Genomic DNA, 18,546 nt, shown 5'->3' on the forward strand with positions numbered 1-18,546 from the left:
TGTGACAGTGTGATAAGACACAAGAAATTTAGTCATCATTGCTGCTGTAAAGGAGCTCAGAGAAGGGATTATGATATTCCATAACCCTTACATTAGACACGGACGGGGCAGCCACTGCTGTGATTACAGACCTGAATACTGCTGTTATTTTTCCCCCCTCCTTCCCACTATTCACTTATTTATTTATTTGTTTGTTTGTTTTGCTTCTTTTTTTTTTTTTTTCACTGAAAGCTTTAAAAGATTAGCTGAGAAACAGTCACCATCACAATCATCATCCTAAATCTTGTTGTGCAGAACTCAGAAGTTGTGTATCTCACAAGGTTGTTACCCTTCTCCCCGACATGACCAAGATAACTCTCAAGCAAGTTATCAAAAACATTCATCCTCTATTCAGTCATTATTAGGAAATTCAAACACTGTAAGCTGAACAAATCAACATGGAATGTAGAGACGATGCCACAAGGAGTACCGATTTGGGAAACACATAGTTTACAGCTGAGGCAAGTCAAAGATTATACTGCCTTTCCTGATTTCTGTGCATGGTAAAAAATTTGCAAGGAATATATTATTTTCAGTAGTTTTTGCTTCTACTACAAGGAGGTTTGCAGTATTATTGCTGAAGCCAGTTATAATTGTATTAACTGACAGCACCAAGCCTTGTTACTCCATGACACTGATCCTTAAAAGATAGACCTCCCTGAAAACAAAGTAGGAATTATTTTAACAACAAAGTCATACAATAATTTAGAAAATAGGTGACAGTGAAATTCATATTTCTCTCTTTCACAGAAGTAGTAAAATGGTCTGGAAATACTCTGTTGTTTTTACATTTGTTTTGTTTGTTTGTCTATTGTTTGAATCTAAATTGAGAGATAATTCATCTTGGCTTAAGCTGTTGCTGAAAGACTATTCCTTGTATTTCAAACAGAATACTTTCACTGATGTTGTTGTTTGCTTTCCAGCATTATTATAATGAAAGATGCTGTATGGAAATGCAACCCATATGACTGAGTGAGGAGAAGGAAGGCCAGGCATTCAGTTTAGATGTTCTGTGTCTCTGGACACATGTGGTATGCAGTGCTACACATCCCTATAAGGAGGGCCAGGCAGATCCAGAAATAGAGGCATGTATGTTACCGACTAGGTTCAATAGCTACTTCTGAAGATGCATCTGAAGATTTCACTTTGGATGAAGAGGATATACCCAGTCACTGCCAAACTCTGAGTGAGGAGAAAATGTTTTCACTACAGGAGTGAAAGTTCTGTAGGCATCTCTCTGGCTCCTCATGGGACCAAAAGAAGTGCCTGTTGTGAGCACTGTACACCCAGTGCCTACCAGAAATCAGATCACATTCGAGGCTTTTGCCCACAAGTGACGGCCAGTTGGACAAAGCTGTGAACTCTGCTCACAATGGAGGCTGCTCAGATGGCTGAGGAGGGGCCTTTGGATAATTCAGAAAGGATTTCCACTCCATTCCAAATATGTTTTGCTATATTTGATGCTGTTTATAATAGCTTCTGTGTGAATTAATTTTATTTCTAATTGGAAGACTCACGAGGTACTATTTATTTGAAAGTTGATTGGATATAACTAATTTTGATTCATCAAAGTTTTGCATACAGTTACTGTAAGGTTTAACTCAGCAGCGCTTTCTGGAGATACTAATACTTTCTAAAAGAAAAAAATAAATAAATTCTGTGTATCTTTTCACAAAGGTTTTTTTCTGAGACACTGTCCACACAAAGTTTATTCCAAGGAATACACAGGTTTGCACTAGTAGTCACTTCTTGACAAATGCAGATGGATTTACTTGCATTTTCTTTTCATGGAGAACATAGGAAAGATTAAATAATATCTGAGAATAAAAATGTCCAGGTAAAAATAAACTGTGATAACAAGACTATGCCAACTCTTCTAAAAAACAAAACTAACAAAGAAACTCCCCACCAAACAAACAAACAAAAAAATTCACCATTACCAAAACCATAACTTACAAAAAGAGAAAAAAAAAAAGCCACAACACAGAACTGACAGACAGCTAAGATTGATGGCAAGATTCCCTATTAATTCAGGATATTTTCTATTAGGAGATTCAACACACTTTGTGGGCTGAAATGACAAAATAAATGTTGTTTAAATATTTTTTTTAAGTGTGAAATTAAAAATGAATGAAACAAAACAAACAAAAATCATGGAGCAAGTTTCTCTTTTGCATTTTGATCTTCTTTCCTGACATTGATTCCCTTGAACGTGACTTAGACATTTTAATTTTATTAAAATCTTTTTATATCTCTTAAGCATATTTTCCTGTATTGGCTGTGCCACCTCAAATACTGCTGACATCTGTAATCAAAGTGATACAACACAGCAGATAAACAGTTGGTCTAACCCATTAAAGTAAATAATAACCAAAACTTTATTTTTGTATTTTTTAAAATATTTAATTTGCTTTCCTTTAGCCAAGTGAAAATATATTCCAGAACAGATTTCCAGAAAAGACTTTGAAAATGGCCTTATTTGGTCTTGAGCTGATCAAATTGGGAAATCAGCCTGTCAAAGGTCAAGGTTGTAGACTACTTCCTGTTTCCTTTAAAACTAAAAGAAACATAAAAAGTCCCTTAACTTTTGAGCCATCACCATGGGGATTTCAGAAGATGATTGAGGCTGGAACAAAGCATACCCTTTTGCTTCTGGGTATCAGGAAGGACTTTAATGGTACCATGACATTGATCATTGAATTCAGGGTCACAGTCATGTCAGTGTTAATGAATTCCAAGTATGATTGCACATAATGTTAGTATACAGTAGAAAGGAAGAAGTACAAATTGTAAATGCTTTTAGACATTCTTTATAACAGCTTATAATAAAGCTTTATATTTTCCCCTTATGGTAAATTTAGACTCTTAATTGTTTCTTTCATGTTGAATAAATCTACATGAACAAACAGCATGCTCAAATTCTTCTCAGACTTTTGTATTCGTCACTGTTTTAAGAAAATTGTATAAGATTTCTAAATTTATTTAATCCTAAGTAAAATGCTGATAACACTATAATCTGCAATGATTTTCTGTCTTGCTGATTTTCTCTGAATGTAGTCAGTTCACATTTGTTTGTGATTTGCACATTTTCAAAGTCAGATGAAATTAGGGCAGAGCTGTCTCAGTGTAGCCCACAATGACAGAGATGTCTCTTGCTACAGGAATTTGCAGCTACAGCTGCCTCTATTCTCTGTCCACTCTAAATATTTCAGTAGGTCACAAAAGGAGCCAGCAACACAATTCATAGTTACAGTGCACTGGAGTTAGCTTGCTTTTTGTTGACTAAGAGTAAGCCAATATTTTTTTTAAATTAATTGCTATGAAGCATGTATTCTATATATTTCGGTCATTTAAAGAAAGTAGTTACTGAAAGGCCTTATCCAAAGGACTTTTTTTTTTTTTTTTTTTTTTGGTAGAATATGCCTATTTCACTGTTAAAAGCAGTTTTATTGTTTCTTACAAATCACAGTACAGCTGAGCTACACAATTCAAGGCCTAAGGTTCAGGTTGCTGATCTGTTGGTATGGTAAGCAATGTTCTGTATCAGAAGTTGAAGAGCTGCTGTCTCTGATGCAAAACTGAAATCTGTTTTTTGAAACTATGGCAAGTAGAGACTAAGCCAACATGCTAGCAGACTTTTGCTTGTACTTCTACAGATCACTGAAAATACTCAGATATTCTAACATTTCTGAAGGTGCCTGTGCAATTTCAATAAAATACAACGATCTGGAATGCTTACAAAGAAACAGAAAAGTTAGATCTCTCGTCTGAAAATGACTCTAGATAAATCTTCTCCACTGAGATTTATCAGATGCAGTCTGAATGATGAAGTTTCTCCAGCAACAGCAGTCAGATCAATGCTAACTCATGACGTTTTAGTTGCTATCTAATTCTATCAGCAGACCAAAAATTAAACATGACATAGCAGTTATAGATCTTCCATTGTGAAAAGTAATAATTAGCTCTAATTATTCTATCTAATTCAGGCCCTTTCTAAAATTTCCTGCTATTTGTTAGCAAACACCAGCTAACAATTTTCAATGTGCTTTTAATTCCACAAACCAAATTCAGTCAGGCCCTGTCAGATTATAAGACTGTCCCTTAAGAGTTCTGGGGCCCCCTACATTTGTAAAGACTACATGGAAGAGAGAAGCTGAGTACTAACATTTGCACTGTTGGTGAGTAGAATACCTGATCTTCCCATACAGTTTTGGAGGTTTTAGGATCATAAATAAATTTAAGAGAAAAGGAAATGAAAAAAAATGTGTTCTTCTAAAACAACCAGGTAGGAATTTAATTAATTTATTTGGAGGCTAAAGAATCAGTACAGTAGCATCCCATAATAACTGTTAGATAATTTACTGTCAAGTGCACAGCTGAACAGGCAGCACTAAGAAAACAAAGTAGGAGAGTGGATGAAATTTGCAATTTATAAATATGGTCTAAGACATGAAATAAATAGATCCAGTATTTTTGTGAATATTTCTCTACTCCAAGTGTCCTGACTGTATTTTGTTCAAATTTTAAGCAGAATTAAGAAAACTGATAGGTAACTTGTTCATAAAAGATATGACTGTAAACTATACATTTACAATATTTCACAACAGGAGGCTTGATTGCTATTTCATGAGAAAGTATCTGCATTGAAAGGGTTTTTGGAGCAGCATCTTCAGTTGGGTTCAAAGAGACTCCTCAAACTACTGTTTTGCTCTACTGGTAGTGACACTACTCAACCACCCTTCACTTACCTACATACAAAACTTAAATAGCTACATGGAACTACATGACCATTCATGCAGCAACAGCTTCCACTGACTGTCTTCAGGAGACTCTTGGAGGGCAGCCTTTAGGACACTGCCAAGAGAGTTATCAATGAATTTATGCATCCATTAAAAACAAAACAAAACAAAAAACAAAAAGCAAAAAACAAAAACAAAAACAAAACAAAACAAAAAACAAAACAAAAAACAAAAACAAAAAAAAACAAACAAAAAACAAACAAACAACAAAAAAAACAAACTGGAGAGGACCTGCCTTGGGAAATTTCTAGAACTGACCAAAAATTGCCCTTGGAGCATTTCTGTAACAATGGATTACTTAACTGCAAATGTTTATCCTATTTCTCAGTTTCAAGTTGGTCTTTTGTCCCAAACCAAGCTATTACTTCATCTATACACATTATTTATATCTCATTTATTTGAATGACTTAGTTAATTATTCAGTTGAACTGAGTGTACATACAGGCAAAGCCCTGATGCAAATTAACATTATAACTGAAGAATAAACTTGATTTTTATACATGCATCTCTCACAATCAAATGGCCTGGCCACATTAATATTGCAAAAAATTATCGGCAAATTCTTAGCAAAATGCATGGCTATGGAGAGCTGAAGCATTCTTTAGAAAACATATAGGAATCAGTTCTGAAGATGAAAACAAGCCTATTTAAGCTAACTTGGAAAAGTAAGTATTAGGAAGTTTAATAAACAAAATGGCAAAAAACTATTGTAAATTGTAAGCTATTTCTTGCACAGAGATAGAGAAAGAAACAAAGTATCTGAACTAATCATCTGTGTATTCGCATAGAAGAGATATTTGGGATTAATTTGTAAAAACAAAGGAAAGAGCTTTTCCTGCAGTATATGGCATATAATATTATATACCAATTTTACTCTATTCTATTTCCAACAACACTGTTCCCAGTTTTGATTATGAGCACATTATGAATGCCACTAGGCCTTCTTATAATGCCTAAATCAAGCAAGATTGGGTCTTTATTAGCATTTATAGCTTTATAGCATTCATATAATGAAGAATCAGATTGGTGTGAGTGAATTGCATTCATTGGATTTGGGAGGTTGGTTAGAGCTCTTGATTCAGAAACCAACCAAATTTTATGATTTTTAGCAATATTAAGTAACTCCTAACATAAATTTCCTAAATTATCATGAGGATTTTCCACCATAATTACTTCCACCAGAGGTATTTCATGACCTATTGACTTCTCTATAAAATACTTATGTCAAGAGATGGCATGCTATAGAATTTCAAGGTAGTTTTTTTGTTTGTTTGTTTGTTTGTTTGCTGTATTATATTATTTCTGAAGCAGTGATATATGCCTCAAAAATACATTCAAATAAATGAAGTAGAAACATACCTCAGATGTTTGGACTATCTGATAAGGTATTGAATTTGCATGAGATTTGTATTTAATGCAAATTTAATTAGCTTTCCTATAGCCATATATGATATAATCACTGAGTGGCAGGAAAATTTGCTACCAGAAAACAGCTAAGAAACATTTTCTCTGTTCTTTATTTTCACTGATCAGAGTTGAACTGAAGACAAAATATCAAAAAAGCATCAAAACAACAGAGAGATGAAACTATTATCTGCATTCTGGTGCAATGACATTTTCAAAATTGCTTTCCAGCCACAGATGTTTAAAGATTGGGGTTCTAAACCTAGAATATATAATTATTTGACATATACTGTAGGAAAGTATGATTTCCCTATATCAGTTGCACAAATTTTACTGTATGTTTTTTGCTATTAGTACAGGTAACTAGGGCCCAGTTTTTATATAAGTTTCCATATATTACCATAATAGCAGTTTTATGCCTGGTAGTTACTTGCTTTGTTTTTCATTCCCATTTTATAACAGCATGCCTAAAGCCCATCAATATTCAAGTTAGTACTTTAAAATGAAACTATAAATTTCAATTTGGAGAAAATAAGCCCTTATTCAGGCTCATAAGTTTTAAATAACACATTACCATTGGCTACATTAAGTTTGCATTTCTAATGTTATTTTATGCATTTGACAATAGATGTTCCACTCTGCTCAGGAGTGGAGAGCAAATGCATGTGAAATGTAAGTCTGCTTAAAATGTAGGAATTTATTAGAGCTGTCAGTCAGCAATGACATGAGAGTTAAATTATTTCTGAAGATATTTGAGTTGATTTTTGCACTTTTCATTGTCTTTATCCTCTGAAGTTTGAGTATAAATAACTCTTTTGAAAGATTTTCTTCCTAGATTGGTTAGAGCTCCCTAAAAATAAAAAATAAAAAAAAATTAAAAAAATCTGAAAATAGAGTACTAGATGCACAAAACTCTTAAGGAAATAGGAAATAGCTAGGTAGTATTTGAAGAAGTTTCATTATTTCTTACCATTAATCCCTGAAAAGCCAAATCATTTTTTATTCTCTGTTTATTCTTGTTTATCTTACTTCCTATAGGAAAAATGATGATTCATTCATTTTCTCCTTGAATGGTGTGCACTGATGGTCAAGGAGTGTCTTTTACAGCCATTAGAATATAAACTGTTATAGAAATTAGCATAAAATTCCCTCTGTTACAGTACTAAAAACACTAAAAGCAAGGAAATTGTGTGAAGGCATTGCTTTTCCTGGCAGAAGTGATTTCTATTCTTCTTTACAGCTTTTCTTGTTTATCGTGTGGATGGGCTATGAGAACTGATCTGGAGGAAAACAATTCCTTTTCACTTGACTCATTTTTTTGATTTTCTGTTGCTACTTAAGCTTATGCTGTTCTACAGAAATTAGAATGAAAAACAATTAGCTTTCATATGAAATACTATATCTGTGAGCCAGTACAATAATTCTAACTTCAGTTATTCTGGTTCTTAATTTAAAGGCTTTTACATGACTAAAGTAACAAACATAAAGAATGCAATCACTTTGCAGTCTCCTAGAGATGGGGAGCTATCTGCATAGCTACTATGTGCTATATGTCTGTAAAAAAAAAAAATAAAAAAATAGGGCAATGCTTGCTAATTAGTTAAAACAATTCTCAAGTCGAGTATCAAAATGTAACTAAAAACTTAGTGAGGAGGTGTAGTGGCAGATTTGGGACTTTTGCATTTGCATAAATATGATCATGCCAAGAAGAAATTTCCACAGCGCTGGCACTATCTGTACTTTATTGCTGTGTGATGACAGGAAATTCCTATGGTAACTTGGACTGCTGAGATGTTTTCACATGCAAAGGTCAAAATTCAGTCATGGCATAAATAGATGAAACTCTACAATATAAATTTAGCTCGAATATAACCAAATAAAGAAAATGAGTGCATTTTCTTCCTTCAAATGAATAATTTTCACACAGTGAGTTACAATGAATACACAAATTTGTCATGCATTTCTCCATTATAGGCATAACTCTGTTGCCAAAAAGGGTATTATAACTAGAAAGCATACGGTAGTAGCTCTGAAGTAGCTAGAAATGCCTTGCTTACAATTTTAATAAGAGGAATTCATCAATAAAAATCCATAACAATTTTGAAAATCCCGACTGCTATATTTACTGAATGTCTGTATCTTCCCAAGGACACACTTTTGATTTTCCATATGCCTTGTCCACTTAATGCCCAGAAGATTCAGGATCTGTGGTTTGTGGCTACAGTAGTCCAGAGTTCCTGAGCAAGACATACAGTCAACGTGGTGGAATAATTGCTGTGGTACCGAAGAGGCACCTAGCCTTGTGCAAAAGAAAGTAAAATTTACCAGTAAGAACTTGCATTCCTAGATCAGCTTCTTCTGAAGCCCAGTCTCTCTGTAAGCTGTTTTTGCTTGCTTTTCCATTTGAGTGTATGAGTGGAAACTAGCAGAAAAGTGAGCTGGCTCTTCAACGACATGGACTTTGGCTTTACGGAATTCAGCACAGCTACAAAACAGTATACGCATATCAGACTGGCTGAAATCAAGATCTTCAGAAGAGCTACCCCCTTCATAATGTAGATACTGTTATATGAAGGAATGATTCATCCATTCATTGAAATAAGAGGAACATCACAATAATTGTGAGATCCAAAAGAAAGGTTTCTAATAGTAGACACTATTTAGATACAGCAGTGGTCACATCAACTGTTCAGACTAAAAAGCATCTAAAGCCAGTGTCTCGAACATCTGAGATATCATGGTTAAACTGTTGCTCTCTCCCCAAGCCAAAATATGTAACATATAGAGCTAAACTACAGAGTGCAGGTGAAATATGGAATGAGTAGCAAGAAATTAAATTGGCAGGCACAAGATAGTGTGCTGTATGACTCAAATATCTACTTATAGGGAAGCTATATGTTTTAACAGACTCTGAAGAAACAAAGGCAAAATCAACTAATTCAAAGCTTCATCTTCAGCCTGCCCTACTTGAATCATTCCACCAATTTCTCAGCCAAACCATTAAATAGAAAATGACATTACTCACATATTGTATTGCAAATCCATTGTGTCTGCAAAAATCTAGCTGATTGTAAATCAAAACCCTTTGTCAAGCAGTGGAAACGAGGGTAACTTGCTTCAAGTGATGGAAAAACAGTGTACATAGGAATTTGATAATGCCAATAGTAGAGGTTACATCTATTAGGATAATTTCAGCCCATTTGAATAAACAAAGCCACTGCTCCAAGGAAAATAAAATAATAGATTCTGCAATTCAAGCCGTCTTACATGAATACTCATGTTTTTGATATTTACTGGAATAAAGAAGGCCAGGAAAGCAAACTGACTATTTGAAAGAATATATACCGGAGTCTGTACAGGTATTTTCTTTTTCTCTGTGTCTTGTTCAACAATGATGTCTGTTGTGATACTGGTAACTACAATCACTTAGTAGCCCAACAGTACCTATGTTTGCTTTGAAATTTTCAGTTGTAACAGTTTCTTAGGATTACTGGTAGATAAAAAATATAAGTATTATTTGGAGAATACGTGTGTTGCTGCAGCAGTAGTACAGCTCCTGAAAGAGCTCCTGCAGAAGAGCTCCTCTTCAGCTGAAGCATATTTTTGCACATATTTTTCAGGCAGTCCCCAGATATCAGCAATTTTAGTCACATTAGACTGCTACATGGATCCCAAAATAAGGTCAAGGAAAGTGGGGCCAGTGTCATGAATCAGTCCTAAAAATAAAATGACACAGTTCTAGAACTAGGGAGAGTCACAAAAAAACCTGCAGAAGCAGAAATGCTGCATCATCTTTTCATTCTTCTTGCTTAATAGCTTTTTTTTTTACATATTCCCCTCAAAATGTGAAATATTACAACTTTTTATTTTCGAAACTCAATATAGAATGTAAAAAATGAGAAGACAAAAGCTGGAAGTCTTGTGAGTTTTCTGCAGGTTTGAGTATTACTGTGGCATGGAACAGCTGTCTGTAATGAACATGTCTATGTTATCTGGAAATACAGTGTGATACATCATTGGTTTTAAATGGCCTCATATATTAAATTTAAAATCACAGATCTCTGCAATGAATGAAGCACTGGAATATAGATTAGATATTTTTCAAGCACCCTTTGTTATTATTTTGTCATCCATCAAAACAATAAAGATGTGTAGATCCAACTTTATTCTACAAACCATTCTTAATTACTGTATTGGTGATGGTAAATTTTATAACAATAATTGCTGTGGAGAAAGAGGAAACAGCACTTCATCGATATCTCTCCCTAACCACTTTCCTGAACAACACACTTCCCCAAATTATGATGTCTGTACAGTCTCTGCATCCAGATAGATGTGCAAGTGTGACACTGTCATCTTTGTCTTCCTCGCTGTGTGCTGTTACTTGTAACTTGTTAATAGCCTTATTTGCCATTCAATTAGCTTTTCAGAAGCTTTGTTGTTGTTGTTGTTGTTGTTGTTGTTGTTGTTGTTGTTGTTGTTGTTGTGTTCTCACCATTTAAGAAAATAATCCTGAGTTTAAGATTTACCTTGTACCATGTATCATACCTTCTTCTTCAGTCCAAGAAGACTCTTGTGCTCTTAACAGGTTTACTGCTATTCATTTTAAAAGGAGAGTGAAAACTGGTGTTTTTTTTTTTCTTTTTTCTTTTGTTTTATTTTGTTTGTTGTTGTTGTTAGGGTTGCTTTGTTTTATTTTTCTTTGTGATGTACCAAAATTGAAATGATGCAGATTTCATTGTTGTTGTTGCTTGAATATGTTCTCTGGGGCTGCAGTTTTCAGAAGGGAAAGGTTTAAGAACAGACTGAAGTAACATATTTACAGTGACATATTTCATCTCAACTACAATAGGGAAATGATCCCATTAGGTCACTTACTGCCACACTCTTTCTTACATTGGAGGGATGTTGCCAGGCAAAGTGAAGATATAATATTCACAGCTGCTAATCTACACTGTGTCTATTATTTGAATAAATTATATACATGACCCAACAGGACTTTCCTTGTACTGAAGCAAGAGATATTTTTTGGAAAAAAATACCTATGGACTACTATTACATTTATATTATAAATGAAAACAACATCCAGTAGCATTAATTTGGCTTTATTATGTTTTCTATTTCCACTTCAACATGGCTCGCTACCTTATTAGCAATGTGAAGATATGAATGCCAAAGTGCTCATTTTATCATGACAACATTCAGTTTTGAAACTAATCTAAAATAAAACCCAGGGTAGGCACAGAAAACTCAATTATGAAACAAAAGGCATCCAGTATGAAATTAAGGTAGTACATTCCATGTTTTATGCTCTGGCATTGTGGATTGTTACAGGGTTTTTTGCTGATAAACCTCAAAAAGATCACATAGCCAAGAGCAGCTCTAATGGACTGAATCTAAAATTATTCACTTTCATCTACTGAAACAAATTGGTTTAATATACAGTTGTTTGTTGTCAAATACATTAAAAACACTCGTGCCAAACAAAGTTATATGCTGTGGTTGTTTGCCTGGTGTATTTTTGGGAGGTGGGAGAACAGGAGAAAGAGGAAAGACGGTGGGTGGAGTTTTCCCTGCACTTGCCGACATCAGACTAGATAGCATTAAGAAGATGTAACATACACAATATGCATGCAGTGTGTCTGAGTTACACAGGCGTAAAGCTTTTTCCTTCCATTTTTTAATGTTTGACCATGTGTAACTAAAATGTTCTAACCTGTTGGGCATTGCAAGATAGTATGCAAATAGGCCAGCTATTGACAAAGGACTTCTGTAATTCACTTTTTTGTTAATCAGGGTGTGATTATCATTCAATTCTTTTGAACTCCATCCAGCTTGCTATTCTGTCTCAACTTCAAGCAGGTGTTTTGTTGTTGCCAGTCCATGAACACAGCCCTGCGCCTGAGTCTTTCAAGTGTGCTAGCTGTGCTGATGAATTTTGCCTGCAAACTTTCCTCAGGCAATGAACTGACTAGTGCAACATGCTCACAGCAATGTTAATCTAGCTCAGGGACATGCACTACACATGAAAGACTATTTTTACCCTAATTTTTAATTGATATATTTTGCCCACTGCAATTCGTCCTCTCCTTATCCCACCCTTATTTCACTCTCTCTTGCTATTTCTTTTGTATCTATTTACCTTTTCTTCCTTCCTTCCTTCCTTCCTTCCTTTATTTATTTATTTATTTATTTATTTATTTATTTATTTATTTTTAAGATAGCAAATGGATTGGAGAGAAATGAAACTACAGTAGCTGGCAGACACAAAGCAGAAACAAGGGTGAAGCTAAATAAAATATGAGAGTGTGGATGCTCAGCAAAGAACTCACCTTTGATTTTAAAGATTAGATAAATTGGAAAAGTAATAATCAGTAAATTGAAAAGTGTGGACTATTATGAATTACTATTGTGACTAGCATAACAAATCACTTTTATTTATTTATACTCTCTAGATGGTGCAATATTTTATATTATGCAGTAGCTTGGAATGTCTTACAGAAAAGGGTCATAGTGATACATTTTTACATTGCAATCCTAGTAAGAAATATATTTAAAGTAATACTATTTGATGATATTTAACATAAACTGTTTTGAACATCAGAATCCCTCATACTTGTTTGGAACATGCCTCTTAAATGTAATTTGATAAACATTTGATTAATTTATTTCTCTTCTATATGTTTACTTTTATGTACTGATTTTTATGTCTAGATGTCTAGGCACATTTCCCTTTGATCTGCATAAATAAAATAGAGAGCTCCCTCATGTTCTCTGCTTCCTTGAAAAGGAAATTTGCCCCAGACATTCTTATTCCTCATCCCAGTTCATGGCTGTCATTTCTCTCCTGGTTCAAGGAAAAAACACAACTGGCCTTTCCAGACCTTTCCTCATAGAGAACACTAATGCACATACAGAAGAACCTCTAGCTCTCTCTGTAGGGAGTGAGGTGGGAAGTGGGAAATCTAAAGTGGAGGACCACTTTCAATGTGTGCTGTTTGTGAAGGTCAAAAAATAAATCTGCTTTATGGAGAGGATCAATAGGAGGGAAAGATTTGTAATACAGAAGATGAGAGAAAATCAGTGGAAAATAAGTGATAGCTCTACTAACACAGGCAGCACAGATCTTTCAAAGAAGAATGATTAAGTATGAACAAGAAAAAAAAAAAAAAAAAGCTATGTATTATGTAAGCTCAAGAAATAAAAACATCATAGCCTTTAGATACTATCCTGAGGTCTCCTGAAATGCTTGAAGAAGGGCTATTTAATTATTTGTTGAGGGCTGTTTGTTTTTAAGATATCTCTAGAGCCCTATTGCTGGAGTGAACATTTAATCCTTTGCTTTTAGGGATATATTCAAAAATACTCCCTTTTTTGTTTTTATTTGTTTGTTTGTTGTTGTTGCGTTTTTTGTTTGTTTGTTTTGTATGTTTTTAGATGTGTCTTCTATATTTGAAAAAAGTTAAATGCTTTTGAATTTCTCAGGTACTTGGAAAATGGTTTATTTCCAATGAATTTTGGACCTGAATTATTAAAATCAGTGAGAATCAGAAAGAAAAAATATATATATAATAATATGCTTAATCTGGAACTATTTGGATGATATTTTAAAATGTTTTTCATGATTAATTAAACAGAACCCATCATATTTACTTTCACATCACATAAATTATTATACATTGTAGAGTGTTGTCTATTCTGTTGAGTACATCACTGCAGATGAATGTCATTTAATGACTGATCAAAGTACACTTTGTCCACTAGTGCTGATACAAATATCTTTTTTTCAACTGACATAATTTAAATAGTGACTTCTGATTAAGTTTCTGTTTTAATAAATTCAGTCAATTTCATGAATTGTTTTTCAAGTGTAGTATAATTTCAAAATATAGCGAACTGATCCTATATACATTAGTTGTGATAGAAAAATACTTACAATTGCATGAGTGGCATTGTTAGAAAGTGAACCAAGCCTTTTTTTCACTTTAACAGCAAATGAAGTCAGCAGGGCACTTGAACTTTACTTTTACGGTACTGAGTATCTGATAGCCAGTCTGCTGGAAGGCACCTTTGTCCACATCTTCTCATCCTTTGTGCCATGGTGGTACTACATCAGGTAGTGAAATAAAAGGTATCAAAAAATGAAGTGTTCAAAACAGCCACTCTTTTTGCATGTTTTGTTTTGTCTTGCTTTGTGTTGCATATTACATAGATCGTCTCACTAATCCTCCACACTGTGGAATCGCGGCCCAAATGTCAGAGCATACAAATAAGCTTTCTCATCCCATTCAAGTGTTGCGGCCCTGGGTTTATGTTGGAGTGATGCCATAACATGCTGTTTTATGATGCAGCTAATCTGATCTGACAGCTAACTGCCACCAAACAGAGCAATCTTCCCTCTTCCCTGCCTTTTCTCCCTGGCAGTGTGTGCCTGCCTCCTCCTCTGCCAGTGGTACCCAGCCAACTCCCCAGAGGGACAACTCAGTACTGTAAACTGACAACAGAACTATTCCTTCTTCTTTGCTTTCATCTTCTAAGTATCAGCCTTCTGACAGTGCTCCTGTTTCCCCCTAGACTGGCCTTCTGGACAGTCAGATGAGCAAACCTTCCCAGCAGGGGCAGGAGACAGGAGTAAGGGGAAGCAGGTGATCACCAGCATCTCAGAGTGTCTCCTCTGTACCTACAGTCTTCTGAGAAGTATAGACACTGCTGACCACCCAGTGCCTGTTGTGGAATATTCACTGGTTGTACAGTGAAAAAAAAAATAAAAATAGCATTTTAAAATGCTGAAGAACACAGTTATCAGTTGTGTGCAGCAGAGTGGTCCCAGCATGGATGTGGAATAATCAGACTACTGAATCAGCTACAATCTTAGATATTATAATCACACATGTCCTTTATTGTTTTGAATTAAAATCAATCAATCAATCAAAAATTGGAAAGAAAAGGAAAAAAAAAAAAAGTTTAGAACTTCTCAAATAAATGATTTCTTCCACTGATACACTGTTCTATGAACTAAGCCCCAAGTTTATAGACATCAGCATGGGTTTGTTTATTCTGAGTATTCACTAGGAGTTTCTCCAGAAGCCTAAGGTGGAACAGCCCACAACATGAAATTGCCTCTCATTATGCATATAATTACTACAGGTCAAACTTCTTTCTGTTTCTCTTTCATGGAAAAAACAAAACAAAACAAAAAAAAAAAAAAACAACAAAACAAAACTAACTAACTAACTAACTAAAAAGACCCATATTTTTAAGCAATGAGTATCAGGTAAAAGACTATAAAAGATGTACTGAAAATGAACACATTACTAAAACACTGTTTCAAGCATGATACATAGGTTTTTCAAAAAGGTTGCTTTCACCTGTTTCACTTTGTACTTAGCTGATTTCTGCATCTATCGAGATTTCTTGATCAACACTCAGGACTTCCAAAGCTTGACATTGGTTTACTTAAGGTTTCCTAAAGATTTCTTCAGAGAGCTCATACACAATCCCAGTTTGAGTGGTATACTATTTTTTGTTTATTCAGAAATAAAATTTTATGCACTTCTTGGAGGAATAATTACTATAAACAAATGCCAAGGATTTAATTTTGGAAGAGTATTGTGGTAGATGTTAGTATTGTTTCTTATTTCTATTTATTTTTTTTCCCCCTTTTTTCTTTTCTAATCTCTAATACTAGAAAGTTATCCACAGTGACTGGGGTCACAGACCAGCTGATGTAAAGTATAACTCAGGAAAGCAGGGGTCTTTAGACTTTTTCAGGGAAATGGAGAGAATGTGTCAAAGTGGTATGCTTGTCCAACAGGTGGAAGCAGAGTTGTTGCTAATACCTAAACAAACAAGAAATTATATAATAAGTCATCTAAACAAACAGTGACTGAGAAGTATATTTAGTTAAATGAATATTAGTAATGTTTGCTGGAAAAGCTTTCATGATAATAAATTTCACAAATTTAATTATATGTCTCACTGGTCTCATTTCTATAACCAGGATCATTAGGAAGCACTGGAGAATAACAACAATAACAGTAATAACAAAAATAACAATAATAATATCATAAAAATATATCTCATTGTCATCAATGGATTTCTGAAATGGTTATTGGAAAATTAAGAAGGTTATTTTTTGTTGCCATTTGTTGCTACTAAAACTATTTTTCTTGTGCTCTATATTCGAGGAAAAAGAAACAAAATAAAAAAGGAAAATGAGCAGAGAAAACAGAGAACAGAAATTGGGAAGAGTTTCACACATAAAAAAAGCAAAAAAGTGTTGGAAATTTGGAAATATGTACCAACTTCAAAACCTGGTTCAATATACAAAAAGATGTGCATTTTGACCAGTGTAAGACCCTCAGAATTGCATATAGTACTGTCTGTGATTAACTTTTCTATAGTATTTTATTATCTTCAGTATTCTAATGTTGTTATAATTTTAATTACTTAAGAATGGGATTTTTTTCCAACATACATATGGGTAAATATGAATGTCTATATACATAGCTATTATTTTTACAGATTTGTCCACCACACAAATTATTTTGTGTTTTCATTATTAAAATACAACACAGCCATGTGAGAATGACTCTTCACAGCACATTTTTTATTGCTTCTTCATATTTTGCACATCTGGAATAAACAGTTTGGGAAGGAACTGGAAATCAATCTCTTTGTGTCTTTAATCTTCTTAAAATATTTATTAATTACTGAATTCACTTACTGAACAATATTGCTAAGATGTATTTAGTTAGGAAAGATTTAGAACTCCCATCATTTTAGTGCTAACTTGTGGTTAATAAGCATTCCTATTTCTCTAAATAAAGGCTAAAAAGTACGATGGGAAAACAAATATTAGCATATCTAGACTGAACATGGCTTGTAGACTCCCTGGTGAGTAGTGCTTCTACAGCCAAGGATTATTCACACCATATACAATTAAGTTTTCCTTTAAGACTGATTCTTTTATACTGCAGATAAAAATGAAAAACTACACAAAGTCTTCTAAAGAAATATTCATGTATCTTCGGCAAAGAAAAGAATGTAGTTCATCTCTTGCAAGCTAGCCAAACCTTGGGGGTTTTATTTTATCTGTAAATGTCTATGAGCAGAATTTGGTATACAGTTTGACCTCTTTGATTGTATTTTGAGGTTGTTATTGTACTTTGCTGTCGGCTCTTTAATTAATCTTGCCAGCTCTGTAGTATCATTGGGGCAGAAATAATTGCTTAAATATAAAAGGACCTGTTAAGGCAGCCACATGGGAAACAGTGATTTGGTGAAAGAGAGCATTTCTAAGATTTACTTATTGACTGTTTAGTAAATAAATCGTATGTTTTAATTGCTCTGTCAGAAGGATCCTTCAATGAGGGAAAGGTGACTGGAGCTGAATATGGGAACACCACAGGACAGCTGTTTGGTCTGGCAGAGGGCTCCCTGCACTTGTACTATATATCCAGAGCGACCTTTCAGATTCCATGTACATAGTAACAATTAAAAGTACACAATGACTTGACAATGTTCACGGTGACAGACTGCAGGTTGGCTGCTTCCCATAACAGCCTCCCAGGCAGAGAGGAACAAAGAGCCTGGGCCCATCTGTACGCTGCGCTGAATGCCTCATGTTCCAGAGAGCGCTCTTTGTTTCTCCAAACGCCCCAGGAAGCTCTTCAACAAACAAAACTCAGAGGTCCAGAGGAGCCCAGTCAGGACATTAATATGATAATGAATTCCGGATTACTCTGACAGACGTGACAAAGAAATAGATCCTTTTGATAATAAGTTATCGAGTTTATTAAAAGGAATTTGTCTGACTCCACCACTGTTGTAGATATTTCAACAAAGTCAACAAACCCATACAGGACATTGTTCCAGTTATCTTCTCTCCCTCTCCTTGCAGCTTTTCAGAAAGTCTAGTTCATGCTACTGATTTAAGGCTTCTTCCATTGCTACCTGTCTGGGAAGCTGTTGTAAACCATCTCCTCTGTGGTACCAAACAATGGGAAATGGCTGTATTTCACAGGCAGTTCAGAAGAAAAATTGTGATTAATTCAGAAGTATGACTTTGCTTTTCAACTAATGCTCCTGTACTGAATTAGTTCTGTAGGCTTGGTAAGATTAATTTCCAGTCATTCCACCCAATGCAGTGAAAAGTTTCCTTTCTGACCCATCAGAATAAATCTGATCCTGATTAAAAGAACATTTGTGTTGATTACTGCCAGTGGGAGATTAGGTGAAACTTTATTTAACATATAGCCTCTTGATTCATACAGTCCGAGGAAACTGCATGACAATTCTGCAG

Source organism: Coturnix japonica, chromosome 2, assembly GCF_001577835.2.
Source record: "Coturnix japonica isolate 7356 chromosome 2, Coturnix japonica 2.1, whole genome shotgun sequence".
Lineage (NCBI taxonomy): Eukaryota > Metazoa > Chordata > Aves > Galliformes > Phasianidae > Coturnix > Coturnix japonica.